This window comes from Lissotriton vulgaris, chromosome 3_2, assembly GCF_964263255.1.
Source record: "Lissotriton vulgaris chromosome 3_2, aLisVul1.2, whole genome shotgun sequence".
In the NCBI taxonomy this organism is placed as follows: Eukaryota; Metazoa; Chordata; class Amphibia; order Caudata; family Salamandridae; genus Lissotriton; species Lissotriton vulgaris.
Window position 1 is genome coordinate 217,760,301 of NC_141690.1, and position 27,791 is coordinate 217,788,091.

The following is a 27,791-nucleotide window of genomic DNA, read 5'->3' on the forward strand; positions in this document are numbered from 1 at the left end:
GAAAAAGGGAAGAATATAGTCGGTTGGAAGGATCTTGCTCGCATGGGTCTGTACTTCGTCCCAGGGGACGATTACCCTATCAAGGTCAGAGAACTGCCTGTCTCTAGTATTGATTGTGGTATGCCTGCCTGTGATTCGTTTACCTTAAAACAAATTATTTATGAGTTCAAGCCAGTGTTTAGCAACAATGTAGGCAGTGTGAAAGGTTTTGAGCACAAGATCAGATTAATTCCGGGTGCTCAGCCCGTTTCCCATAGGGTCCGTTCTGTCCCTCTGAGTGTTAGAAGTGAATTAAAAGATTCGCTGAAAAATTTGTGTGAACAGGGTATCATGAAACCTGTTGACTCTTCTCAGTGGGTGGCCCCCATCGTGGTCGTGCGCAGAAAGTCTCGTGTAATTAGGCTCTGTGCAGACTTGCACGCCTTAAATAAAAATATCCTCATAGATTGCCATCCCCTGCCTAAAATTCTTGTAGGTGCCAAATGGTTTTCGCTGATTGATTTAAAATCAGCATACCATCAGGTTGCTTTATCAAGAGTCCCAAGAATTGACTACCTTCATCACCCCCTTAGGAGCATATACGTTTTTGCGCCTTCCGTTTGGCTTGGCATCGGCCGGAAGTGTTTTCCAGAAACGTACGGATTCTCTTTTCCATGAGGTTGTTGGCATCCAAGCGTACCTTGACGACATTTTATTTTTTGCAAAGTCTTTGGATGAACATAATATAATTCTGAGACGTGTGCTTGCAATTTTGATTTCTAAAAACATGACTGTTCGCAGTGACAAATGTAAATTCGCAATTAATGAACTCAAATCTTTGGGGCACACTGTTTCTCAACAGGGGATTAAGCGACAATTTTCGGTCATTAGGGCTATTGAAGATGCTAAGCATCCTAGAGATAAAGATTCCTTACGGTCCTTCCTTGGTTTGGCAGAATATTATGCTAGGTTTATTCCGTCATATTCCCAATTAGTTGAACCTCTGCGCATGTTGTTGAGGAAAGGCTGTAGTTACACTTGGTCTCCTGATCTCGATAAAGTTTTCAGTGAGGTGAAAAAGTTGATTGTGTCCGCTCGAGCTCTCCACGCTTTTAGAGAGGATTGTACTTCAATTATAACAGTTGACGCCAGCATGTTTGGACTTGGAGCAGTGATTACTCAAAAGGTGAAGGGTCACGAACAAACCATCGCTTTCGCTTCTAGGTATCTCAAGCCTTTCCAAGAGAAGTACAGTACCATTGAGAGGGAGGCATTAGCATGCGTCTGGGTGGTGCAGAAGTTCAGAATGTATATTTGGGGTCGGAAGTTTGAATTGGTTACCGATCATAAGCCTCTGATTTACATTTTCAATAAAGTAGGTTCTTCTTGTATGTCGGCAAGGTTGATGATGCTTGTTTCTTAGTCACAAGAGTTTCATTTTGAGGTGAAGCATATTCAACGAGGGAAGAATTTCTGGGCTAACTACGTTTCGAGACTCTCCATGGTGAAGGATGATGATGAGGATATCTCAGCTGAGGATATTGAATGTGTTACTGTGGTGGATGCGGTGGATGAAATGAGTTCTGTTATATCTGAAGTGGATTGGAGGTCTGCTAATGAGAATGATGCAATTCTTCAGAAAGTAATTGATTATTCAACACATCATTGGCCTGAGCCCAGGTGTTTAGAGGGTGAATTGCGCAGATTTGCTCAGGTCTCTGAGAAACTCTCAGTTGAGAATGGAATAGTTGGTAGAGGTGACAAATGTATTCCTCCTTTCAAGTTACCTACTTCGATTATTAATGAGGCTCATCAGGGGCATTTAGGCGTTACCAAGACTGTCATGAGAATAAAACAACACTACTGGTGGCCCTCTTTGGATGATCAGGTTAGGAAGTTAATTGATTCTTGTCCTGAATGTCTTTTATCAGACAAGCACTGGCAAACTTTGAAAGTTCTTTTGCACCCAACTGAGTTTCCGCAGACTTCATGGGAGAAAGTCGGAATAGATTTCTCCGGGCCATATTCTGTTTTGGATCAAGAGAATAAGTATGTGATTTTATTGGTTGACTATTATTCAAAATGGATGTGTCACAAGTTTGTTAAACCACCTGATTCGGATTCTACAATCGCTTTCTTAAGGAAAGTTTTTAATGTGGAAGGTACTCCTAGAGTAATAGTTACTGATAATGGCACACATTTCACTTCTGATAAAATGTGCACATTTCTAAGTGAGTTGGATATTAAACAGTTGAAAGTCGCTTTATACTCGCCTTCATCGGATGGTTTGGTGGAGAGAGGGAATAAAGTGATCAAAGAAGGCATCCAAATGGCGTTAGCATGCAAACTTAATTTGGGCGATTTCAGTAAACAGAAAGTGTGGCATTATAACACCTCTCCGCACTGTACCACAGGTGACCCTCCTTTTACTTTAAGGAACAGGGAAGCTCATTCTAATTTGTTTCCATCTTGGCTTCAGCATATGTCTGGTGAGAGGAAAATTGACCTGGGTGCTATTCGTAAAAAAGTGGATGACAAACAGATCCAAATGAAAAAGAATTTTGATGGGAGAACTAATTCTGTGAATGTGGATATTTTAGTTGGGGACTGGGTTCTGATTAAAAAGGGGAATCAAAATTCCTTGAACCCGTTCAGGTACTTAAAGTCAGCAAAAGGACAGCATTTGTTGATAGGAAAGGTTGGTGGAACAAACGTCGGCTGGTAAAAGTTTCTCATCGACAGGTAGAAATTATGCAAAATAGACGTTGTGAATCTAACCAGGATTTGATGGAGTTATTGGTTGGATGTTTCTAATGATATTACTAAGCCCATTCCAGCTGTTGTGTCACATACTCATTGAAATGTTCATTCTAATGTTCAAAATGTTGCTATGCACTTTTCCCGTGGCAGGGCCATTAGAGTTCCTAGAAAGTTTTATGGTTTTGTCAGATTTGAAGGAAAATTAGAATTTTTCTTTTCAATTTTGTTTTGCTATTGTAAGGGGGAGGTGGTGTAGGGGTAAGTGTTTAGTAAACATCGCGCAGAGCTCCGCGCGATGTTTATTCAGTGTTCTGTGTTCTTTATTCCTCGTGCATTTCACGCGCTCCGTGTTTAACATTGTGTGATGTTTTGAATGCAATGGCTCACGCACGGCGTGTTCGTTCGGTAGAGAGTTTCTAATGTTGCCTCAGTCACCATTGGGCTTTCGGCTGTTCGGATGCATCGTGCGATGGGTGGAGTATTTATAGAAATAAACTACCACTTCTAAACTACTGGCTTTACGTGGATTACCTTACTTGCAACATTTGGCGACGATCGGGAATCTCCACCCACGCAAGAAATTTAAGGCATTTTCTACAACTTCGTAATTCCGAGTGGAGGACGTACCTGCTGCCTCAATTCCGGTTAATCTCTATCTCGAGAGTATCCCGGTAGGAATTTCAGTCCTTTTCCCATTTCCTCGGATGAGGTATGTAGAAATATGATTTCTGAAGCATTATTGGCCGATGCTGAAGCCCATTCACGGTTAAAATACTTTACTTTGCTCGTCATGATTGGCCAGTGAAATTCAGCTTGTGACTCCCGCTTGTTTTACTGTCTTCGCTGGTTGGTTCAACGTGTTTATCGTTTTGATTGGCCATTGGAGCGCCTTTTTCAGCTTGCCCGTATTGAAGGAAATTGAACGTCAATACCAGCGCTTTGCTACAGCCCTCTCAGGCTGCCCAAACCAGACATGCGTATTTTCCCCTTCTCCATGCAGGCTGCATTACAGCCTGCATGGAGAAAATGCCTACCCCTCCGGCGTCTGGCTGAGCTCCATGTCACGGGGCTCAGACCAAAGTACAATGTTGCATTGTGATTGGCTTAGGAGAGGGAGCCTGGCTGCCTGCTTCCTGTTCCTGAAATCGGAAGCAGGAGCAGAGACCCGGCGGAAAGGTAAGTTATTTTTTAATTTTGTAATTTTTTTGTTAACCCCACCTCCCCAAGTCATACTGGCCTCCACTGGTATTTACATATGCGATTTTATTTTCTTCTCTCTACCTTGTACCTTATACTGTAGATCTTCAAACTGGAGGGAGGGCGGGGCCACGTAGGATGATCTCAGGAGGGGCACCAGGCTCTGGCCTAAAGAAGCATTATGCCGATAACAATGCTTTGCTTTGAGGTTGGGGCAGAGGAAATGAGCGCACTAAGTCGCTCTGTTATGGGCCATCACTAACCTCTTTTGTCATTTATATCCTGGCTGGGAGAAGGTGTCAAAAGGGAAGGGACTCAAAATAATCTTCAAATCCCCAACCCCCATTTCTAATAATCACACTGTGGATACTTTTTCATATTAGTAAGGCCTGCCGGACCAGAATAGTATGTTTGGCAATCATGTATGAGTGCATTTTGAAAACCGTATAGAACTTAACAACAATATTTAAATAAGTCTAGATGTATTTAACCCCTTGGATGCTCATGACAAGGTCAGCTTGTCATGAAGCACGGTTGAGCTGTGCTTAGGACGAGTTGACCTTGTCATGAACAGTGCTAATAATGAATCTGCAGCGCAGGACGGGAAAACCCCCTAGCAGCCAAGTGTTAAACATTGACAGTTTAATAGAATAATTGTGAACAATGTTGAGGGTGGGCCCCAACAATGTTTTTTCCCCACTGTGAGAGGTGGGAGGGGGGGGGGGGTGTTAAAAAGTTTGAATACCACTGCCTTATACTATTTTCAACTGATGACTGAAATGGGTGGTGTTGTCTGAGCGGTACTCCGAGAAGTTTTGGTACAATTGGAGGTCAGGTGACCTCAATAAAAAGGGACTGACTGATTTGCAACGGCGGATATAGACCACATCAGTCATTGTGCATCCCATTCCTGTGCAGTGCACAAGTTCCAGGCCTGCTGCGAGGATGCGCGCAACTGATCACCACTTCTCGGGGAACATAACAATTGGTGATGAGGTGGAGGACAACTTACGCATATCCCACTCTTCGCCTGGTGCTTCTCATGTGCTGCTGATTCCAGCACCCTCTTGGGCATCAGCCCGCCCATGCAGTAGGCTGTAACTGCATGCCTTGACTCCACCCAGCCGTTGCTTGTTCGTCACCTTCATTGGAGCGTGTAATACGTGCTGCTCAGCCAGTGTGACTGGTATGTAGAAATATTGGGTATGGTGATGCTGTGGAATGTTAGATGAGTAAAAGACAGTTGGAGAAAAGGCTGAGCAGCAGGAAGGCTGCTTCTGGTGGGGATCTTCATGATAACATATTAATAAACCTACTACTGTATTAGAACATGGAAGTTGGACTGCCCTTCATCTTTGATTACAACGTTTTGGTGACAATTTGACAAAAAAGAACCTGAGTGTGGGAACTTGATGAGAGAAGAAATTAGGGAAACAAGACCTACAAGAAATTAGAGCTTAAAGGAACTACAGAAGGAAGAACCTTCAATGACACTACATGAGGACACACCTTTAAATGAAACCTAAGAATACAAAGTGCATCATATAGTTCGGCAGCCCTGAGCCCCACCAGAGACCTCAACATCGGTCGGTCCCAACCAGGGCAGGCTTGAACTACTTAAAACCAGCGTACAGGGGATTAGAGTCTGTCTCTGCCAAAGAAAGCACTATTAGCAGCGTAGTATCTCAATAGATAGAACGCAGCAGCACTTGGAGATGTCTGCGAACATCTCTATTGCAACTAAGAGTTTCAGAGCATTGGTACACTTGCAAGATATGTACAACGAAGAACTTCAAGGGGAACAAATGTTTTATAGCCAGCTGTGAGGGTGCTGGTGATAACAGCTATGTATTTTGCGGGGTAAAGCTGTTCCGTTAAGCGGTCTTTTACCCCGGGAACCCGCACTGTAAAAGAGTCAAGGAATTGGGCATTGACACCACTTCAAGTGACGTTTTAATCACAGTCTTCCACTGTATTGTTAAGTAGTTCTGTGATCAACTGTTGTGCCAGGCTCACTTTACAAAAATATGAATAGGAAGGCACTCACCTCAACGGTTTTTGCTTGCGCTCATGGAACTTGGAAGCTAGCGTGAGTCCAGTCATTTGCTCGCACGCCAGGTTTCCGTGGTAGCTAGGCCGTTTCTAGTCATCTGGACGTCGAGTAATGGTGAGAAGATCTGGATCATGACACTGTGCAGCACGTACGTTACTGGAGCCACCCGGCACGCTCCTAACGTACTTGTGCTGCCATTTGGCAGCTGGTGCGGTCCCTGAAGTATGTTTCCCAACTACTGTGCTTTCGCCCGAGTAACATTCTCCTAAAGCTTAAAGCTAACATCGGAAGTGTGGAAAAATTGAAATTGCAAAAGCTTTGGTTGTGGTTTGCACTTTCAGCGTTGCCATGGATTTTCAACGAGGGTTGCGCGTCCGTGTGGGCTTCAAGCTTTCCTGTGAATGGTGGTGTGTTGTGGGCAAGATAGAGTGCTCCACACTTGTAGTTGATTAAAGTGAATATTTAATAAAGCTCCAGAGCATAGTTGATGCTCCCTCTACAGCTGGCAAGCAACTGACATTCAGAACATTCTCATGTATAAAGAATAGAGCAGAATAGAATACATAGAATGAATCATTTAAAGCAACATGCACATTAAATGAAATCCAAATACAACACATCTTCTTCTCTTTATAACTTTTACAAAGAATTATAACTAACCATCTATGAGCATATGTGAGGAAATGTGAAATAAAACAAAACCAAAAAACAAATAGTTACTAATTCAATAATCACCACAGACATAATCCTGTAGATACCTCGGAGGGCATCTAGACCTGTGAAGTAAAGTTTTGTAGTTAATGCGATCACCATCACTGTTTGATGACAACATAGAATTATCATTGGAATCATTACCAACATCTGTAGAAGAAGAAACAGATGTGCTCATACAAGCTTCACGATCACTCATTAAAAGATGTGGATTAAAATTATCTCTTACACAGTTAAGCTCTTCACCATTACATTTTTTTATAAAGAGCTACCCTTCTTAAATTTCAATGTTCTCCATTGTGTAAAGTTACAAATCTTTTATGAAAAGATTTAACTCTATATGGGTCCCTAAATTTAGTGATCCCAGTACCCACACAACCAGGTTTAACCTTAACCAAATCATTCGGTTTTATGTTCACCTTGTGTTTAGCAAGGTCATCACATGACAATTTTTCACAGCCTAAACCAATGCAATCTCTCATCCAAGCAGGAATGAGTTTTGTGCTTGCTGTACGCCCTCTCATACTCACAAAAGGTAGTTGCCCTGTAACACCATTTTCAGTGGTACGATAAGCCCACACTAAGTAATTTACCATATCTTTAACATTTCCCTTGATTGTCACAGCCATTTAAATTGCACCCTTCACCATTCGATTAGCCCTCTCCACAACACCATTCCCTTGTGGATTATACAAGGATGTTCTGCTATGTACAATTCCACAAGAACTTAAAAATGTAACCATTTCATAGAAGTCCTTGCATGGCATAGGCCCCAAATATATCTCCAAACGGCTGTCTTGGTATACCCCTCTCAGATCTCTTAGATCCTCGTCCTTATCAAAGATGAGTGTTCCCACTATCAAACGGGCAAGAGTAGGAGGACGGTCTTTTCGGCACTTAGCCCCTCATGCATGGAATGATCTTCCTATCTCTTTAAGACAGACCTCCAGTCTTCTGTCTTTCCGTAAGGCCCTTAAGACTTGGCTCTTCCCGTAATCTCTGAGACTGTTTTTATCTCTGTATGCCCTTTTGGTGTTATGTTTTTTTTTCCCCATCTTCGGTTGGGAGTCTTCGTCAAAGCGCCGGGATACTCCAGTGGAGTGGCCGTGCGCTATAGAAGTGTACAAATAACATAACATAACATAACAAGTCAATTGTGTACCATTGTCAGTAATTCATCTCACAGGAAAACCTTCTTCTCTGAAAATCTCTGACAAAATATGGATGGTGTTCTTGGTGGTAATCTCTTTTGCAAATTTTACAATTAACCACTTGGAAGTGTCAGTCAGTCAATAAACCTTTATTTGGTTTTTTACAACCATAAAGATATACAATACAGAATCTCACTTAATTAAAATAAGTACACAAGTCAATATCATAAAATATGCAATACATCTTCTGCATGCCTAAATAACACATTAAAAAAAGCAGTTATCATCCTCAGATTTGTTACAATCAGATATTCCATTATTGTACATTATTGTCTTTCAAATAAATGACTCTTCTCCCAAAAATCTAACTTTCATCACCACTCTTTACATTTGAGAAACACTTTAACTTTATTTATGAATTTCCCCAAGGCACAGGTAATATCTAAGTTCGTCATTCCAACTAAGAGGTTTACAGCTTGCATCCTATTTTTAATCTCATATTTTTTAAAAATCGGACCTAAAATTTCTCTTCGTATATTTAGAATCTTCATACAATCTAATAAAATATGTAAAATATCGCAGGTGATACCTAAAGTGCAAGTGCATTTACCATTGCTGTCTATCATTATATTTTTGACCCCTTTATTCGCATTATTGTTTTTTGAATGAGCGTGAAGATTAAGGTAACCATGTTGTTCTTGTTTACTTTCATATGCTTTACATATTCTTGCATTCCCTATGAGTGTTTGCTTTTTCCTCGATGTTGTTACTTATTTTTTCAGGCAGCATAGCATATTACTCTTGTGTAGTGTATCATTTGAATTGAGTTGCATCCGCGTGTTTATAGCGGGCACAATTGGGTGGGAGCTGAAGGCAGTGTGAGTTTCTCTCAGTGGGGCAGTATTGTGTTCATTGGGGAAATGCATGTGGCTCTATTGCCAGAGCTGCTGAATTGCCTTCATGACCAGTCCACCAGACCACCCTTCTAAGGGAGCACATTCTCATGCTAGACCTGAAAAGGTCCGCCAGACCTTCGAATCCCTGGTGTCTTAGCACCAGCAGGTGCACCCTAGTGGTGGCATGTGTGGGTTAACCTTGAAGGCCTGTCCACCACAATCCATAGGTTAATTTCCAGTCGTGCATGCAGGCCTATGAAGCAGCACACCCTTGAGCGACTGTGACTGTCACTAAGGTCACAGGATCCTTGAGGCTAACCCGCCTCACCCATTGGCACATCAATTGGCCTTGTTTCAGCAGAAGTAGTGCAACTCACCAGGGATTGCCAATACAGGATTTGCACGCACACCAGACTAAGTTAGCAAATTTCACTGTCTCTCTGCTTCATGCATAAGCACTTATAACTTGCTGCCTGCTTTGGGGCCACTGGAATTATGCCGCAATGGAGGACAAAATTATATCACGGTGTTGGCAAAATTATGTAGCAAAAAAAAGGCTGCAGACTAATGCAGTACATTTTCTGATACTTTATTATTTTTACACATACTAACACTCTGCAAAGATTTTGCCTCATTAGTACCAGCATAACATACAAATGCAGCAGTGAGAAAGGTGACCAGTCAACCTTTGCAGAGGAGCCCTCCACTTCACAGCAACACAAGTCACATTTTTTAGTAACTTTCGATCATTTTGAGCTACAAAATTTTTTTTGTTAAAATTGTCAGATTATGCAGCAGAAGATGTATTACATGGCAAATATGGCAGAGCAATAATTATGTGGTAACATTTGTAAACTAGGATGTTTTGCCATTTATATTTGAACTGCTCTTATGGAAAAAAGGAGAAGTGCTGATGACAAACTGCATGTCTCGGATAGAAATGGCCTGCGTTTCCACTTTTAAGCATATATTTTGGAAATTCTGTGATTGGAAACATATCCCACTTTGTGAATGTATTTTAATGTCAATAACTTATACTAAACCTTAAAAATGTATCCATTAGTTGAATTAAATAACATAAGCTGTACCTGGTAAGTGAAATGCCTAACAAATACAAGAAAAGTGGGATGTTTTGCTCTTTCTGGCCACACCACAGACTCTGCTCACTGACCCAATCTTTAGGTTATTCCCGCCCTCTGATTCTCTGCCCACAGTTCCCCTACTCTTTTTTTCCCCCCACTCAGCCAACAGAGAAACAAGCTTGGTTAGTGCTCCGATGGCAGATCCTTGTAAACAGTCCGCCCCTCATGGTGCTCATTGGCACCAGGGCATCAATAAACATCATGCCACAGGTGCTGTACAACTATGCCTTCCTCACTGGTTCTCCGCCCTACAAACACCTGAGTGCATGCTTTTGGCAAGCCCACCTGCCTCCAGCTTGTTCGAGTTTTCAAGGGCGACCTAAGGCACTACAAACTTTTGACAAAGGCAAAAATTGACATTACCAACAGCGGGCAGAGATGCTCCTGAGCTGCCACACAGCTGAATGCCTGCAGCTGGTCCAATTCTCCTTTGTCATCCATCTTAGCAAGCAGGACTCACTGCCTAGTGAGTTTGATCCCTTTTCAAGGGAATCGACTGCCAGAAAGGCCTAATGGTCTGACTCCAGATCGACCAGTCGGTTCAGCCTGTAGCTCTCTGCTGCAATCGTGTAGCTTTTCACCTCCAGCCCAAAGTGGAGACAGAGCTCTGTAAGCTTGAGTTAGGACAGCATTGAAAGAGTAGAAGAACCTACCCCCTTGGTGTCACCCATTGTAGTGGCCAGCAAGCTCAAACAACCCGGGGGAGGTGTAGATATGTGCAGAACTAACATGGCCATCAAAAGAGAAAGTTAACTGACATTGTAGGAGAACTAAGTGACTCCTGCCAGTTCTACAGGGTTTACTGACTCCTGCCAGTTCTGCAGGATGGACATGCGCCACCATGTTGTATTAGTGCTGGAGTCATGCCATGTCACAACCTTTTCCCCACATATCGGTTTGAAGCAGTACAAACGCCTCAATTTTGGCATCTCGATTGCCGGTAAGGAGTTTCAGGACATCATCCGGAGAGTGCTGGCCAGACTTTCAAGAGTGCTAAATGTAAGACATGATATCCTGGTACATACAATGATCTTTGAAGAACATCTAGACCGACTGTGGGCAGTATGTTATCCACTACAAGACAGCAGACTTGCGTTGCATAAAGAAAAATGTGAGTTCCTAAAAGAAGAGCGTGTTTTTTTCAGATATACCACAATGGGCATCAGGAGCTACCTGGAGATGGTCATGTACTGTGGCTGGTTCATGCAACACCTGACCATGCTCACAGGGCCCCTCGGAGAGCTCCCCAAAGCGTCTACACTGTGGAAATGGGGCAAAGAACATGAACAGGCCTTCCAAGCTACAAAGCAAGCGCCCTGGCATGCATTGGCCCCAAGAAAGAGACTGAGCTGGTGGTCGATGCCAGCTCCACAGGCCTTGGGGCAGTTAAGTAATCATGTGGAGAGTGGAGAGTGGACCTCCATCGTCTTTGCCAGTAGGGTACTCTCACCCACAGGCTAAAGGTACTCGCACAGTTTAAGGATGGCCATAGCAATTCATTGGAGTTGTTGGTACTTCCATCTCTTCCTGTACCGGCCGCCTACTCAAAGTCCCCACTGACCACAAACCACAGGTCCCGCTATTCAGAGGGTTCTCCACAAAGCTCACTCCCAGGTTTGAAAAATGTATCCTTGCAACTGCAAGAATACCTTTGATCAGTCGAGTACCGACACGGATTACAAAATCCTGCCATTTACCTGTTGCTCCTTGCCCAACTGGCTACGTTCCAGGATGAAACGGAAGCAGACGAAACCGAAGATTATGTTGGGCTGGTCATAGAATGTTCAAAACCTCTCCCCTTGGGAGACAAGCTCTGACATTCCCTCAGTCATGTACGAGAAGAGTTGCCAGTGAAAGAGGAAGAGTGCCTACTGAGAGAGCTGAGGCTGGTAGTCCCAAAACCCTTGACCCAGAGATTAGTTGACCTAGCGTACTGCTCCCACCATGGCATTATTAAGACAAAGATCCAACTATTTATTTATTTATTTTATTTTATTTATTTATTTATTTACTTAAAACTTATAATGCGCAAAAGCTACACGCAGTGGGTTTCCCGGCGCAAGGGATAGACTAGAGCAGAAAGGGTGGACATCACAACGTATTATTAACAGCTAGAGCACCAGAAAATCTATTGAAAAAGTAAAGTTTTCAGTTTTTTATGGAAGCAAAACATATTAGTCTCAGATTTCAGAGCAGTAGGTAGTGCATTCCAAGACTTAGGGCCAAGATGGGAGAAAGATCTTCCCCCCCCCATCTTCACAAGTTTAAATCTTGGAATAACAAAGTCACAATTAGCCGAAGATCTTAATGTACGACTGGGCCTGTAAGATTGAACAAGACTCTGAAGGTACAGTGGGGCTAAGCCCTGCTTGATTTTAAAAAGATAACACAGGGCTTTAAATTTAATGCGGCTCGAGACCTTGAGCCAATGTAAATCGCGAATAGCCTGGGTAGCCGAGGATCTCCTCGGGATGTTACATAAAAATCGGCCCGATGAATTTTGTACAACCTGCAGTTTCTTTATGGTCGCAGCATCGGCACCAAGGTAGAGGACGTTACCATAGTCCAGGCAAGATGTTACTAACGCCTGGACGACAGTTCACCTAGTAGCGTATGGCAACATCCATAGAATTTTATGGAGCCATCTTAAGGTGGTAAAACAGATGGCAGCCACCTTGGTAGCCTGTTGCCTCATAGAGAGCTTGTCATCTATGAGGAATCCCAAGTTGCGAACCACAGAGACCGGTTGAGGAAGGGGACCCATGGCACAAGGCCAATGTTGCAGGCCCCAAAGATCTTTGTTTCCCCAGGATAACAATCTCGGTCTTGTCACCGTTTAGCTTGAGGAGATGCCTCTCCATCCACTCAGCCACTCGTGACAGTCCGATTTTCAGACTGGACACATTGTCGCCTTCAGTGCTGGAGAGGGAAAAAACAATTTGAGTATCATTGGCGTATGAAAAAATGGTCAGCCCAGCGTCCTCCACGATGGAAGCGAGGGGTTTGATGTAAATATTAAATAATAAGGGGCTGAGAAAGGACCCCTGAGGGACGCCATACGCCGAAGGACAAATGGTAGATGCGGCTTTCGTAGAAAAGACCTGGAAAGTGCGCTCACTTAAAAAGGAGGCAATCCAGGCCAATGCAGGACCATCTACTCCTAGGGACCGGAGAGAGTTCAATAAGATGGAATGAGACACGGGATCGAACGCCGCGCTCAAATCCAAAAGGATGAGGGCAGAAGTTTCTCCGTGATCGATACAGTGCCGTAGCCTCTCCGTTACACCGAGAAGCGCAGTCTCAGTAGAATGATGCGCACGAAAGCCGGACTGGGAAGGGTGTAAAAAACCCTGATTTTCTACCAGATGGGTCAGCTGAGTGTTCACATGCCTCTCCAGCACTTTAAATAGAACAGGCAACAGGGATATAGGTCTGAAATTGGCAAGGTTGGACGTATCAGCGCCAGCCTTTTTTAGGAGAGGGACAACCATTGCGTGCTTCCAGTCCTGTAGCACGTGAGACTCATTTAAGGAGGCATTCAAGAGTCTCATGAGAACTCGCCGCGATTCGAGATCCAGCAACTTTAAAATCTTTGCAGGTGCCAGATCACGAGGTGAGCCAGATCTTACGCTATTCAGGCACGAAGAAAATTAAATATCGTCAAACAGTTGCCAGTTTGTTACCACTCTCTTAGAAGGCGGTAGTTCATTCATGGCAGTTGGTCCAGATTGATGTTGATTTACTGTCAGGGGAGCGCTCATAGAGTCGTATATGTGCTCGACCTTGGCAGTAAAAAATTCCGCAATAGAATTACACTGAGCTTACTCCAGGACCGGGGGAGTCGGGATGGTGTCCGCTCCCGTCAGTTTTTTAACAACCGAAAAAAGATGCCTCGACAGTTCTGTGCTTGTGTCACTGTATTTACAGTGTACGCAACTCTCATAGCTTTACATTGGGAATGGTACCCCTTCAAGGCTTCTTTGTAGGCGATCTTCCGGGAAGCCGAGTAGGAATGCCTCCATTTTCTTTCAAGAACCTTGCAGTTAGTTCGCAAGGCCTTCGGCAGAGAACAAGGGTGCCGGGCAGTGGTGAGATCTAAAAAGTTTCGGGGTAGGGGGAAGGACGGTATTTAGGGCATTGGCGAGCCAATGTGATACAGCAGTATTCAATTCCCTAAGTGGGACATCACCATTTTCAGGGCGGGTGTTAAAAAGATGCTGGTTAAACTTCATAACGTCGAGTTTACCCCACCGATGAATTAATTTGCCCTTGCCTTGGCCGCTCTCAGCAAATTGCTTGATGTTAGATAGAGCAAAGTGAACTGCGAAGTGGTCTGACCACTCCAGCGGGCGAGCGCTCTGAGAGCAGTCAAAAGGAAGGTTGGAGAGGATAGGGTCCAGTTGATGCCCAGCAGAGTGAGTAGAACCCGAATTGCACAACGTAAGGTTGAGAGCCTCTAAATCGGTTAAAAAACACTTACTGATAGTACATAAGGGATCTTCAAGATGCAGATTTAGATCTCCGAGAATTGTAAAATTTGCTGCCCTGAGAAGCAGAGGGGCTATGGTGTCGGCAAGCAAGGATGTCCATGCTTGGACATTGCGAGGGGGGCGATAAATCAGGAGGCCACACAAAATGAATTGGGGATTAATTGCGAGTTTAAAAAGCGCCGCTTTGCATCCAGACTGGGGAAAGGCTTCAAGTTTGCAGAAATAACAGGACTTGAATATAATAGCAATGCCCCCTCCCTTTCCGGAAACTCTGTCCTGCCTCAGCATGACAGTTATTGGGGACTGCGATGGCAATATCTGGGCCCGAACTTTCGTGAAGCCAGGTTTCAGTAAGAAACCGAGCGTCTGGCTGCTCAACAACAAGAAAGTCGAAGATGTTTAGTTTATGTTTTGGGAGGGACCTACAGTTAATACTCCAAAACTGGAGTATAGAAGGTGTGGAGGAGGTTGTAATTTTTGTCCTCCGTCTACCTCGCGTCCGGGTCTGGAGCATTGCCTTGCAATTAGACATTCTACTAGTGTGGAATTTACAACCAGCGCATTGGAATGTGTGGGTCGGTAAAGAACAGGTAGTACAATGTGAGGAAGTAAGAGGGCGTAGAGATTTCAGAGCCTCACCGGTATATGTTACAGGTGCAGAGGATATAACTCGAGCTGTCGACCAAGGTGTTGGAGTCATTATGGCCCCTGGCCCGTTCAGGCGCGGACGGGCGCAGACGGGCAGGACTCTGGCTAGACTCTGGCGCGATGAAGGCGCTCCCCCACTGCGCGCTATCGCTGCGTGCTAGGTGGCCTGGTTTAAATAGGTTCACCGCGCGTCTCCCGGAACACTAGAGCGCTCACAATGGCGCCCGTAAAACGTCCCCTCTCCTACTAAGATGTCGGCCGTTATTCGCCAAGATCAGAAGCCCCAGGACCGGACCCGCACAAGCAGCGGTGATCAAAACATTTAATGTGCAAGTAGGTGGGAGGATGTTGGTTAAATCAGAGGATAAGGCAAAACAATAAAACCTAATGATACACGGGAATTTAAAAGCAATAGTACCAGTAGTACCACGAGTACAATGTGAATAGCGCTACAATTTTAAAAAAGCTCTAGCGAGCTGTGAAGTCTTGTCCAGACTGACCCTCCCTCGGTTCCGCCTTAAATAGGCTCACCCCGCGTCTCCCGGAACACTAGAGCGCTCACAATGGCGCCCGCAAAACGTCCCCTCTCCTACTAAGATGTCAGCCGTTATTCGCCGAGATCAGAAGACCCAGGACCGGACCCGCACAAGCAGCGGTGATCAAAACATTTATTGTGCAAGTAGGTGGGAGGATGTTGGTTAAATCAGAGGATAATGCAAAATAATAAAACCTAATGCTACACGGGAATTTAAAAGCAATAGTACCAGTAGTACCACGAGTACAATGTGAGTAGCGCTACAATTTAAAAAAAGCTCTAGCGAACTCTGCTTCAAAATCTGATTCCCTGGGCTTGGTGATCTCGTGGAACAAAGCGTCATGTGAATTCTGGGAAGCCGCCGGGGCTCCGGATTCCCCAGCCCCTATCATCAAGGAACACTTACCCGCAATACCATGGCTTTGTGCTAGTGCGTACTTTGGGTGCCTCCCAGATGGAAAATATATGCTGGTCGTCATTGTCAATTTTTCAAAGTACCCTGAAGTGGACTGATGGGTTTGATATCTGTGTGGAAAACCATACCCAAGCTGGAAAAAGCCATGGCCTGATCAAAGATTTTGAACAGACAACGGACACTGTTTAATGGACAAAATCTAGCAAATTACTTCCCAGTACAAGGTACCAAGCATCAAAAATCACTCCTCATTGGCCTCAAGTCAACATGGAAGTTGATAGGTTCATGCAGACCCTCACTATGGTAATCCACAAGCTGACCCGTAGTGTCTGGAGTACCCCACACGCCATGAATGGGGTGGCACCCAGCATGTTATGCTGTGGGAGGAGGATTGAGGTCACTATCCTCCACAACCCAGAGTGGGCTACGAAGCCCCTGCCGTCCACCCAGGTACCACAATGCTGCCAAGACCAAATCAAAAAGTATCCCAAAGGAGAAGAGCCAAGCCACTCCACCTGCAATTGCAAAAGGACCTACTCACCAGTGCCAAGTTCCAGCTCCCGTTTGAATGACAGCTGTGGAGGTTCACTCACAAGGCTCCATGGTGTCTGAGAGAAGGGGAACAGAGACAGTTACTTGGAGTGTTTTACCTTTCAAGAAGTTTCACAGTCCACAAGGGATGCGCCAGCCCGATGAGAATAATACCACCCCTGTGGGTGGCGCAGAGTAGAGAATCGGTGGGCCATGTTTCCGCTGTCTGAGTGGAGGATGCTAGAGATGGTCTGAAACAGCTCGGGCATGCACAACTAGCTCCCGAAATGAGGCTGATGAGTGCACGTCCAGAGCCCCTTTCTCACGCCAAGGAATCTCAAATCAACCACCCTAAAGAACCTCAGCAGGGTTTGCCTCGATATAACCTCTGAAATATTCTACCCCATCCCATCCCATCAGTACAAGGACTTTGTGGTGGAATAGTGAGGGAGGAACTTCGAGCACTCATGCACAGATATTCCTTCTGTGGTTTTGGAATCTTTGTGGACCCTGCGCCCAATGGGAACAGTCCAGCCTGAACTGCCAGGCCAGGTCCTCCCCGGACTGGGAACAAGCATGTTGGGTCCGGTCTCAGGCTTTCAGCCCTCATCAGCCAGGATAAATTGACTCCAGTGGCATGGAGAGCACAGGAGCCACGTCTGGGCATACCCCATGGGATAGGTATGCCCAGACGTGGGTCCCTTGCTCACTGTGCCACTGGATTCAAGCTAGCCTGGTTGATGAAGGGTAATACCCAGAAACCAGTCCCAGGATTCTTGTTTACGGTCCTGGGAGGACCTGGCTTGGCAGTTCGGTCTGGACTATTCCCATGAGGCACAGGGTCAAGACTGATATGGCTGGGTCTATACTGGGATGGCATGGTGAGCAAAAGAATTATGGATTCAACCCAGATCTCTTGACTGGGGGGAATGTATGATTTATTCAGCATTCCGTCCATCGTTTGTTTGCGTAGCAGATGTCTAACTTGTGACATGTTGGTGATGTTTAAATGACGGAAGTGTGGTGAAATTCTAGAGTAGTAGTGGGCTAGTTATGACTGAATCATGTATTGCACTTCTGCTTTATTCATTGTAATGTACCGCTTTATTTTTACCTCTATCATATCAGTATAGTTTTTCAATGTGAGAAGGAATGAACCTCATCGACGGAGATGTATGGAAAGGGGCGACCATTCGGTCCCCCCGAACGTATGGTGGAGTACCTCGATCCCCCCGGGAAGCCATCTTGGGCGGGAGGCGAGTCTCGGCTGGTATGCCCGAAGCGGCGTAGCCGGGGCGCGCCTTTTTCCCGCCCTAGTGTGGGCTGGCCTAGATACCGACGCGGCCGGCCACGCCCTCAGAGGCAGGCGGGGGCGGGTTCACGCCCACCCTGAAGACGGATAAAAGGAGCGGAAGCCAAGAAAGCATCCTCTTGTTCGTGTGCTCTGAAGCTGCACCTCCCCGCTGCACGTGAGCTCGAGACGGAACGAAGAGCCAATTTTGAGCGTTGTAATCTCTCTTTTGTCTTACAGATATCCCGTCTGAGAATGTCCAAGAAAGTCGGAAAGCGGGTCGGTACCGAGGAGATGCTCCGCATACTCATGAAGGAGATAGCCGATCTGAAGAAAAAGGTTGAGGCTAAGGACGGGGAGGGAGGACCGAAACGGCCTTTACAGGGAACAGTCCCCGGTGGAAAAAGCAAGAGGCCCTGAAGGGGAGCACTTGGGGGAGAGACCCCGGTTCCCGAAACCCTACGAGAGGAGCCAACCCCGGTGCCGAAAGAGGGGAATCCAATCCCTGTGGTGGTCACCCCCGTGAACAGGGAGGATATGCCCCCCGAGTTAGCGGCACAATTGGCAGCGTGGTTGGGAAAAGATAGCGAGGGCGCTACGGCTGACGACGCCCGGGCAGTAATGAGTCAGCTGCGGGAATCTAGGGAGGCTGCGAAGGCAACATCTTCTGTTCCCCCACAGGTTCCGGCGGCTGGAAGTACAGCAGGCCCAAGTTCGGCGACAAGCGTGGGGTCTACTTCAGGTAAGCGGCCATTGCCGATTGCGGGGGAGGGGTCTGTACCTTCTCGAAAGGAGAAGATTGCCCAGCACGTCCCACAAGAAATCAAGGAATTGATTTGGGCGGATAAATATGTAAACATGTTTTCATTGCTTACCGACCATTACGAGATCGAGCATGTGAAGAGTCAAAAGGAGCTCATGCATCCGAGTGTTTGGCGCGCAAAAATGGCCGCCTTCAAGGTCGACGAGACCATTGGTACTTGGGGCAGAGCATGGGGCATTTTTACGTCCATTATGGGTGAGCGCAGGCCTGAGTTGTTGACCGAGTTACCCATTTATCACTCACGTATTATGGAGTATTCTGTGGCATATGGGGGCAATCAGTGGTTCTGCTATGATAATCTGTTTAGAAAAGCTAAAGAGCACAACCCATTGTTGTCTTGGGATTGTTACGACTCCGTGTCTTGGCAAAAAATGGAGAGTACAGGGATGTTGAAGGTGCCATTGGTAGGGAGTAACGGGGGGGAATCCTCCCGCCTAAACTCTGGGACACCCTTTCGGACGGGTGCAGGTAACGAGTACCACTCGAAGCCGAGTGGCAACACAGGTAAAAGGGGGATCTGTTGGAATTTTAACAGAGGCAAATGTACCAGGCCCCAGGGGTCATGCAAATTCAGACATGAGTGTGGGGGGTGCGGGCAGCCATCCCATCCTGAGTCCATGTGCAGAGCCAAAACGGGTGATAACGGTGGTAAGGGAGGCGCCAAACAGGTCTAATATAGTCCGAGGGGCGCCTTTACCGACCCCGATTGATACCATGGCAATGATTCCTTGGCTCAGCGAATACCCGGATCATGCTTCCGCTGGGGTGTTACGGAACGGGTTTTCATGTGGTGTCCGCATCCCAGTGGGGGATTTTCAGGGGGTACCAAACTGTAAGAATCAAATGTCGGTCTTACAGCACACGACGGTGGTGCAGGTAAAGATTGGAAAAGAGGTGACTCGAGGTCGTGTCGCCGGTCCATTCGATTTGCCACCGGTTGCTAACTTTGTGTGTTCTCCTCTAGGGGTGGTCCCCAAGAAGGACCCGGGTGAGTTTCGACTGATACATAATTTGTCAGCCCCACGTGGTCTTTCCGTGAATGACGCGATAGACCCGGAAGTATGTTCGGTGCGGTACGCATCTTTCGATGAGGCCGTTGCCATGTTGAATCGCCTGGGGCCCGGGACGCTGATGGCCAAATCGGACATCGAGTCAGCGTTCCGGTTGCTCCCGGTACACCCAGACGATCAGCGTCTACTTGGTTTTCAGTTTCAGGGTCGATATTACATGGATAGATGTATGCCAATGGGATGCTCGATTTCATGTGCCTATTTCGAGAAGTTCAGTTGTTTTCTGCAGTGGGTATTCACGAGGAAGACAGGTTTTCAACATGTTATGCACTATCTCGATGACTTTCTGTTTTTGGGGGCAGCCGGGGATTCTGAGTGTGGACAGGCTTTACATGAATTTTGTGTCCTAATGAATCAATTCGGTGTGCCTTTGGCGCCAGGTAAGACTGTGGGTCCCTCGACCTTGATCGAGTTTCTGGGGATCGAGCTCGACTCGGTGGAAGGTTGTTTTCGATTACCCAAGGAAAAAGTGTTAAAATTCAGGTTATCCCTTGAGACATGTATTCGTGCAACGAAAGTAAACCTGCATCAATTGCAACAGGTGGTGGGTCAGTTGAATTTTGCCCTAAGGGTAGTGCCGATGGCGCGCCCTTTTTCCCGCTCGATTGCACAATCCATGGTCGGCCTGAAGGAAGGACATCATCGCACGAGACTCTCGGCAGAGGTTCGCCAGGACATGTGCATTTGGATTGCATTCCTGGCGGATTTCAATGGTCGAATTGTCTGGAACAAACCAGCGGTGTCTTCCGAGGAGTTGGGGCTTTGGACAGACTCGGCGGGGAGTATGGGTTTTGGCGCCATATTGGGTACACAATGGTCGGCTCAAAAATGGCTGTCATGGTGGCATGAGTGCGGGTTGACGAGTAACATTGCTTTTCTCGAACTGTTCCCTATTCTGGTGGCTTTGAAAACATGGCCAGAAGGGTTTAGGGATCACTCTGTGGTGTTCTGGTCTGATAACATGACCGTGGTTGAGTGTATCAATAGTCAGGCAGCACGATGCAAATTAATTCTGAGGCTGCTCAAGGAAATTGTGTTGTTGTGCATGCAACTGAATGTACTGTTTAGGGCGCGACACGTGCCGGGGGTGATGAACCAAGCGGCTGATGCGCTTTCTCGTTTCCGTATGCAGGCCTTCTGGGGTTTTCTGCCCACAGCGGACCCGGTGGCGGCACCCTTTCCCGAAGCTCTCTGGTCTCTCGGTGCCCCGAACTACAAGACCTCGTGGGAGAGAGTTTAGCACCCAGGACGAGGAAGGCATATGAAGGGGCGTTCCGTTCCTATTGGGCCTTTTTGGGTACTGCCGGGGGGGAACTTTGGGGTCAGGAAGAGTTTGTAGTGAGATTTCTGCTCTCTCTACATAAGGCAGGCAAGTCAGTAGCTACGGCCCAGAGGCATCGGGCCGCCATTTCCTTTATGGCAAGGGCTCATGGGATCCAGGACCCGACAGCGTCTTTCGTTGTGCAGAAAGCGCTACGTGGGTGGCAACGCCTTGAGGGTCACAGGATAGACGATAGGCACCCGATAGGTCTGGATAGGTTGGCCTTGTTATTGTCCGTGCTACCGGTAACATGTTCATCCCAGTACGAAGCAGTGTTGTTCCGAGCCGCATTTGCATTAGCATTCCATGGGGCTATGCGGGTAAGCGAATTAGTGGCAAAGAACAAGCAGGATACGATGGGGGGACTGTGCCGGGAACACATTCAGGTCAGGGAGGAGACAATGACGGTCTCGTTTGTCAGGTCCAAATCCGATCAGAGTGCAATCGGGGACTGCGTAATCATCCAGAGGATCCCCGGGTCTTCCATGTGCCCTGTTGTGTGCGTAGAGGAATATTTAGAGCAGAGGGTGGCAGCATGGGGGGGGGGCCTTGTTAAGACACGCTGACGCCACCCCACTGACGAGGTTTCAGTTTCAGCGGGTGCTTGCGATGTCGATTTCGGCTGCGGGCTTGAACCCCGGCGACTTTGGGACCCATTCCTTTCGGATAGGGGCTGCTACGGAGGCTACAGCCAGGGGTCTGAATGTTGAACAAGTAAAACGTGTGGGGCGTTGGTCCTCGAACTGTTATAAGAGGTATGTGCGGTTGCACATGTTGTGAAGCTGTAATGATGTACTCACGCTTCTTGTTTTGTTTGATTTTCAGTTGCGCAAGCCTACGAGGCGGGGCGGACTGTGCAGTCGACCCGACACCGGGGGGCCAGCGGTCAGACATTACCGGCTGTGAAAAAGGAGGTGTGGGTCGTGGGCCACTCATACGTGAGGCGTGCCGCGGACGTATTCAAAGCAGGTGACATGATTCACGTGGCTGGGGAATACGGGTACAGTGTGTCCTTCTACGGAAAGGGCGGGCTCTGTATTGACCAGTTTCGATCATTTTTCGAGGGTTTGTTAGGGCGGACGAGGTCACCGCCGTCTGTAGTCATAGTACATCTTGGGGGCAATGATTTGGTGACCACTGGTAGACGACTTCTTCTTGAGGCGATGCTTTCCACGGTAAGTTGGGTGGCGAGAAGAGTTCCAGGGTGCACAATTGCATGGTCCCATATGATCCCACGAAAAGTGTGGCGGGGGGCTATTTCTGTTTCTGCTCTGAATCATTCAGTAAGGAAAATTAATAATAAAGTGAGTAGATTGTTCCGTTCAAGTACACTGCATTCTATTTCGCATGGTTGTATCAAAGGGGACAGTATGTATTTGGGGGACGGTGTTCATTTGTCCCGGGTGGGGAACGAGTTACTCATAGGAGACTTCATAGCTTGGTTAAGGGGTTTACAGCATGACCTTTAGGTAGGAGTGTGTTGTGGGGGGTCCGGATAGCCGGTCAACTATCCGGCCTGTGGCGGTAAGGTCATGATCGGTGAGCAGTAATTCGAAGATCCCTATGAGGGGGCGTCACCCATTACGGATGGGAGCGCGCGGGGGAGGTGGCCAATTGGCCCCTCAACGGGGAGGCGGTCCTGTCTAAGGAGAGGCCGCCGGAAGGAAAGGAAAGGTGGTCAAGGCCCCTTCCTGGATAGGAGGGGCTACGGCCCCTCCTGGGGAATTTCCCGGGGCCAGGACATCTGCGACGGCAGATGGGTAAGTTGTGTGGGGTGCGGGAGGGGGTTTACGCTACCTTTTAGACACCTCACACGAGTCCTCGAACGACCGTTAAATGGCGTCGAGTTTATTGGGGCCCCCGTCAAGTACAAAGGGAAATTGGTAGATGCATTTGAGGTACGCCTCTGTGCGGTCACTCCTCTCACAAGTGAGGGGGGTATTTCTGGTTTAGGGATCTGACACCGGTTACGACCTTGCCGTTGGCCCTTAACGTTAGGATGTACAATTTCAAGTCAAATGTTTTGTAGGATGTTAGTTCGGCTAGGAGAACCTTTGTATTAGAGATCTGTTAAGGTTAGCCAAACATCGTAATGTGGAAATGAAATTGTACATAATATGAAACTGTTATTTTAATGTTTTAATTTTGTTTCATATTTTAAATAAATACGGCAGGGAAGGGTGACTCCCTTCCCGCCTTCCAAAAGTTCAAGAACGGTTTCCGGTTTCCCAATTCTTGGGGATTGTGTTGAGAGGGGGTGGCGGGTATCTCAGCCATATGGAACGGGGCGACCATTCGGTCCCCCCGAACGTATGGTGGAGTACCTCGATCCCCCCGGGAAGCCAACTTGGGCGGGAGGCGAGTCTCGGCTGGTATGCCCGAAGCGGCGTAGCCGGGGCGCGCCTTTTTCCCGCCCTAGTGTGGGCTGGCCTAGACACCGACGCGGCCGGCCACGCCCTCAGAGGCAGGCGGGGGCGGGTTCACGCCCACCCTGAAGACGAATAAAAGGAGCGGAAGCCAAGAAAGCATCCTCTTGTTCCTGTGCTCTGAAGCTGCACCTCCCCGCTGCACGTGAGCTCGAGACGGAACGAAGAGCCAATTTTGACCCACCCACCAGCCCCTGAGGACAGCGATTCCTTGTGAATACAGTTGATATAGTATCTTTTTGTTTTCTCTGTTTTCTTACAGGTTGTGATGATATCGTGAAATTTCTTAAAATGCAATAAAGATTGGTTATTTTCAGTATATTTTGCTAATAAAGTTTTGGAGCAAGGATTGAGCAGTATTCACGCTTGGTAATAAGTGATGTTTGCTTTATAATCTCAGTAACTTAGTTAGACTTGTCGTATTTATTTTGGTCGGGCGGTAAGGTCATGATCGGTGAGCAGTAATTCGAAGATCCCTATGAGGGGGCGTCACCCATTACGGATGGGAGCGCGCGGGGGAGGTGGCCAATTGGCCCCTCAACGGGGAGGCGGTCCTGTCTAAGGAGAGGCCGCCGGAAGGAAAGGAAAGGTGGTCAAGGCCCCTTCCTGGATAGGAGGGGCTACGGCCCCTCCTGGGGAATTTCCCGGGGCCAGGACATCTGCGACGGCAGATGGGTAAGTTGTGTGGGGTGCGGGAGGGGGTTTACGCTACCTTTTAGACACCTCACACGAGTCCTCGAACGACCGTTAAATGGCGTCGAGTTTATTGGGGCCCCCGTCAAGTACAAAGGGAAATTGGTAGATGCATTTGAGGTACGCCTCTGTGCGGTCACTCCTCTCACAAGTGAGGGGGGTATTTCTGGTTTAGGGATCTGACACCGGTTACGACCTTGCCGTTGGCCCTTAACGTTAGGATGTACAATTTCAAGTCAAATGTTTTGTAGGATGTTAGTTCGGCTAGGAGAACCTTTGTATTAGAGATCTGTTAAGGTTAGCCAAACATCGTAATGTGGAAATGAAATTGTACATAATATGAAACTGTTATTTTAATGTTTTAATTTTGTTTCATATTTTAAATAAATACGGCCGGGAAGGGTGACTCCCTTCCCGCCTTCCAAAAGTTCAAGAACGGTTTCCGGTTTCCCAATTCTTGGGGATTGTGTTGAGAGGGGGTGGCGGGTATCTCAGCCATATGCATTCATGCCCATTATAGTCAAATATTAGTTTTGAATTGTGTTTTTTTCTGCCTAGTAAATCCATTCCAAGATGACAACCATCTATCCGTAGTATATCCGATTGTTATACTTGCCTATGAAGGCACAATTTTAATCTGGAACCATGGGATTTCCTACTTATACAGTGGTCCCCATTGTAGTTTTTAGGTCTCGCCTAGACGAAAGCAAAGCGAAGCTTTGCTGTCTAGGGAGACAACTAATGTTGTTACTTTTGGGGGAATGTAGACAGCAAAGTGCCACACGCTTTTCCTGCCGAGATTGGACCTCGTGGGCGCGCACACACCCGCTCTCTTCAAAGAGAGTGTGCACGCCCTTCAATGAATGCCTCTCCATGCTCCGCTCTCTGTCTCGTGGGCCGCGGTGCTCCTCTATCTCTCTCTGTGTCGTGGGCCGCGGTTCTCCTCTATCTCTTCCGTCCTAGCTAGCTGCTAACTTTCCTCTGCAGGAAGAGCAGCCAGCGATCAATGGGGTGACAGATGTCGCAGCCAGATTGCCCTCACATCCGAACGTAGAGAAGTCCAATTTTGTATATATGGTTCATGTTTAGGAAACTAGTAATGTTAGAGTGAGTACTTATCAGATATATGAATGATTTCCGGGCAGAGTTGAAATTATGGACAAAGAAATTGTCCTATAAAAGTATATACACATAATTAGTATTAAGATATCGCGTTTTAAGCGAATTCCTACTTTCCCAAAATGCTCCTTGGCTATATGCAAATAAGGTTTGCACACTCATTGGAGAGTGCGTCTACCCCCTTTCACACACCCCTTTCGTTTGTGCTCCTTCCGATTGGCTTACATCGGAACTGAAAGGACGCTACAAAAGCCACCATCTTGGAAGAACTAGATACCAAGCCCAGTCAATACAGATCTACCGGTAAGAAAGCAAACGTTGCGACGTTTATCTGTTTAATGCAATTAATGTGAATTTATGAGCAAGAACAAAAACATGTTGCATTTGCTACATGTTGTAAGTTTGCTTGAAATTTACATTGAACAACAGATTCTATAATTAGAAAATTACACGGACATTTACAATACCTGGGTATATAAGTGCTTCATTTCAGTTTTGACGCAGAACTAAACCGGCGAGCACAAGACAAGATGCACCACTTTCATGACGATCGTTACACGAAAGGACCGCCTTCATTCTCATGCGTGCCTGGAAGTTGCCTGTTTGTCCCTTTTCTGTGTTGATGACAGCCAGACCTTGCCCGCTTCTCAGACACGCCTCCACTAGTTTGTACAACTCTCTTGCATATCTTTGGCTCTCCTCCTTTACAGCGAGCACCCTGTTACCGATTGATGCTTGGGCACTGTGCTCCACTGTTAAGGTAAAATAAAATAAAATAAAAACTGTTAAATAATAATTGACGTTTTACAACGAGGAGTCACATTGTTTTCGAACACTTACGAACTTATCTGTTTTGACTTTTTGCCCAATGTTCCTTTAAATCCCACGAGTTCTTCTTTGTTGCTCATATTTCTGTTATTTTTCTTTTAGCTTAGTTTTCAATTCGCGCGTTAAAAAAGCAAAATTAGTCTCTTTCAGTGTGTAATTGATTTGTCTCCGTTACTTTCGTTTTAATGTTGAATGTTTGGGTGATGTTTTACCCCGCGACTGTTTCTTCTTAACATTTGTTCTTATTTGACTTATAACACGACACTAACATCAGTTAGGAGACCAAAGACGGCTGTCAATGTAACACACATGGCCAATTTTCTCTGATTTGCTAGCTTTCTCTAGTGTGATGTAAATACCTTTTTTAAACACACCTGCCTATATTTGTTATTTACTCGATCACGATTTATTTCCAGGCTCCTTAGAAAGTGTCGATTTGCATCTATTTTTCTAAATTTAATTGGCGCATCTTAAGCATTGGCAAAATGGGTCAGCAGAGCAAATGGAAAAAAAAACAAAAACAGAAGTATATTGAGACAAGTAGGTCATTATCATCATCGGCACTCGCTTTGTCTCAAGAATTGACGCGTTTCTCATCGAGACTGCTGCGAGTTTCCTCTTTAGCACACATTCTCTCTGTTTAATCAAGAAAAGCCGTGGTGTCCAAATAGCTCCAGGAGAGCTGTAACTATGTCAACACAATTACCACTTCGACTCTATGAAAGACTCCAATTAAGGTTATTTTTATATAGGTATATTATGTGGCTGTCCTGGAAAACCGTAACAGATCCGAATGTTCTCAATTTAAGTAGGTAGCCATTTAGTTAAGCAATAGCTTGAATTTCAGCTATTGTTTCAACTTAAAGAGTGCGTGGGCAAGAGATTTGAAGTTCATCTTCCCATGTGGATGCGCAGATTCATAGAGCCTCCCTTAGCACACTTAACTCCTTTTAGCGCATGCACAGACCTCCAGGCATGTGGTTTATTTTCACTAGCACTGCCTAGGATTACTTCGACTCCAATGGTATTGTCACTAATGTGCCAGGCTTCTTACACATACCAAAAGCATTTTAAGAATGTTATATCAAAATGCTAAAATACTGCACAAGTCCTGAATTTCACTCTGTAACACACAAATAACTCCGAAACACATGAACTATTAGGTGTATTTTTCTGCATTGAAAAGCAGTTAAGAGTTAACTGTGGATTACCTTTGTTTGAATGTCTGCAATTTTTATTTTTATGCAATAAATATTTTGTATTGTAACAGGTCGGATCAAGAAATTATATTTCCAAATGTAAAACAAAAAAAGTATATACATGTAATCAAACTTATAAGTAAACAACAAAAGAGAGCCAGGGGCAGACCATATTTATTTTCCCAGAAGAATAAAAAAAATCCTACTTATCGGATTCATGGGCGACAGCTTTTGCCACTATATGTGTCAGTTTGAGTATAAGATTTGTTAAATCATTATTGTGTAATGCTAGGGAAGCTGTTGAAGCTATGCTGAAAACATTGGACTTGGAGCCTATCTGGATAAAGGGCGCCAGGAGGTGTATAATTAATTGTTACTTGGGTAGGCACCCATCAGCACTATATTATATTTATATGTCCTCTGCTTGATAATCAGGATAAACATTGAGATCTTTTAGAATTATCTTTTCAAGTTCTTTCATGCAAGATCGTAAGCCTTCGTAATGCAAAAAAT

General features: G+C 46.0%; 1 protein-coding gene across 1 annotated transcript in view; it reads left to right on the top strand.

The window, feature by feature from the left end:
- The window catches only part of RNF212 (ring finger protein 212), a 472,806-nt gene that overhangs the window by 25,062 nt on the left and 419,953 nt on the right, over positions 1-27,791 (top strand). The gene's annotated exons all lie outside the window — the stretch shown is intronic.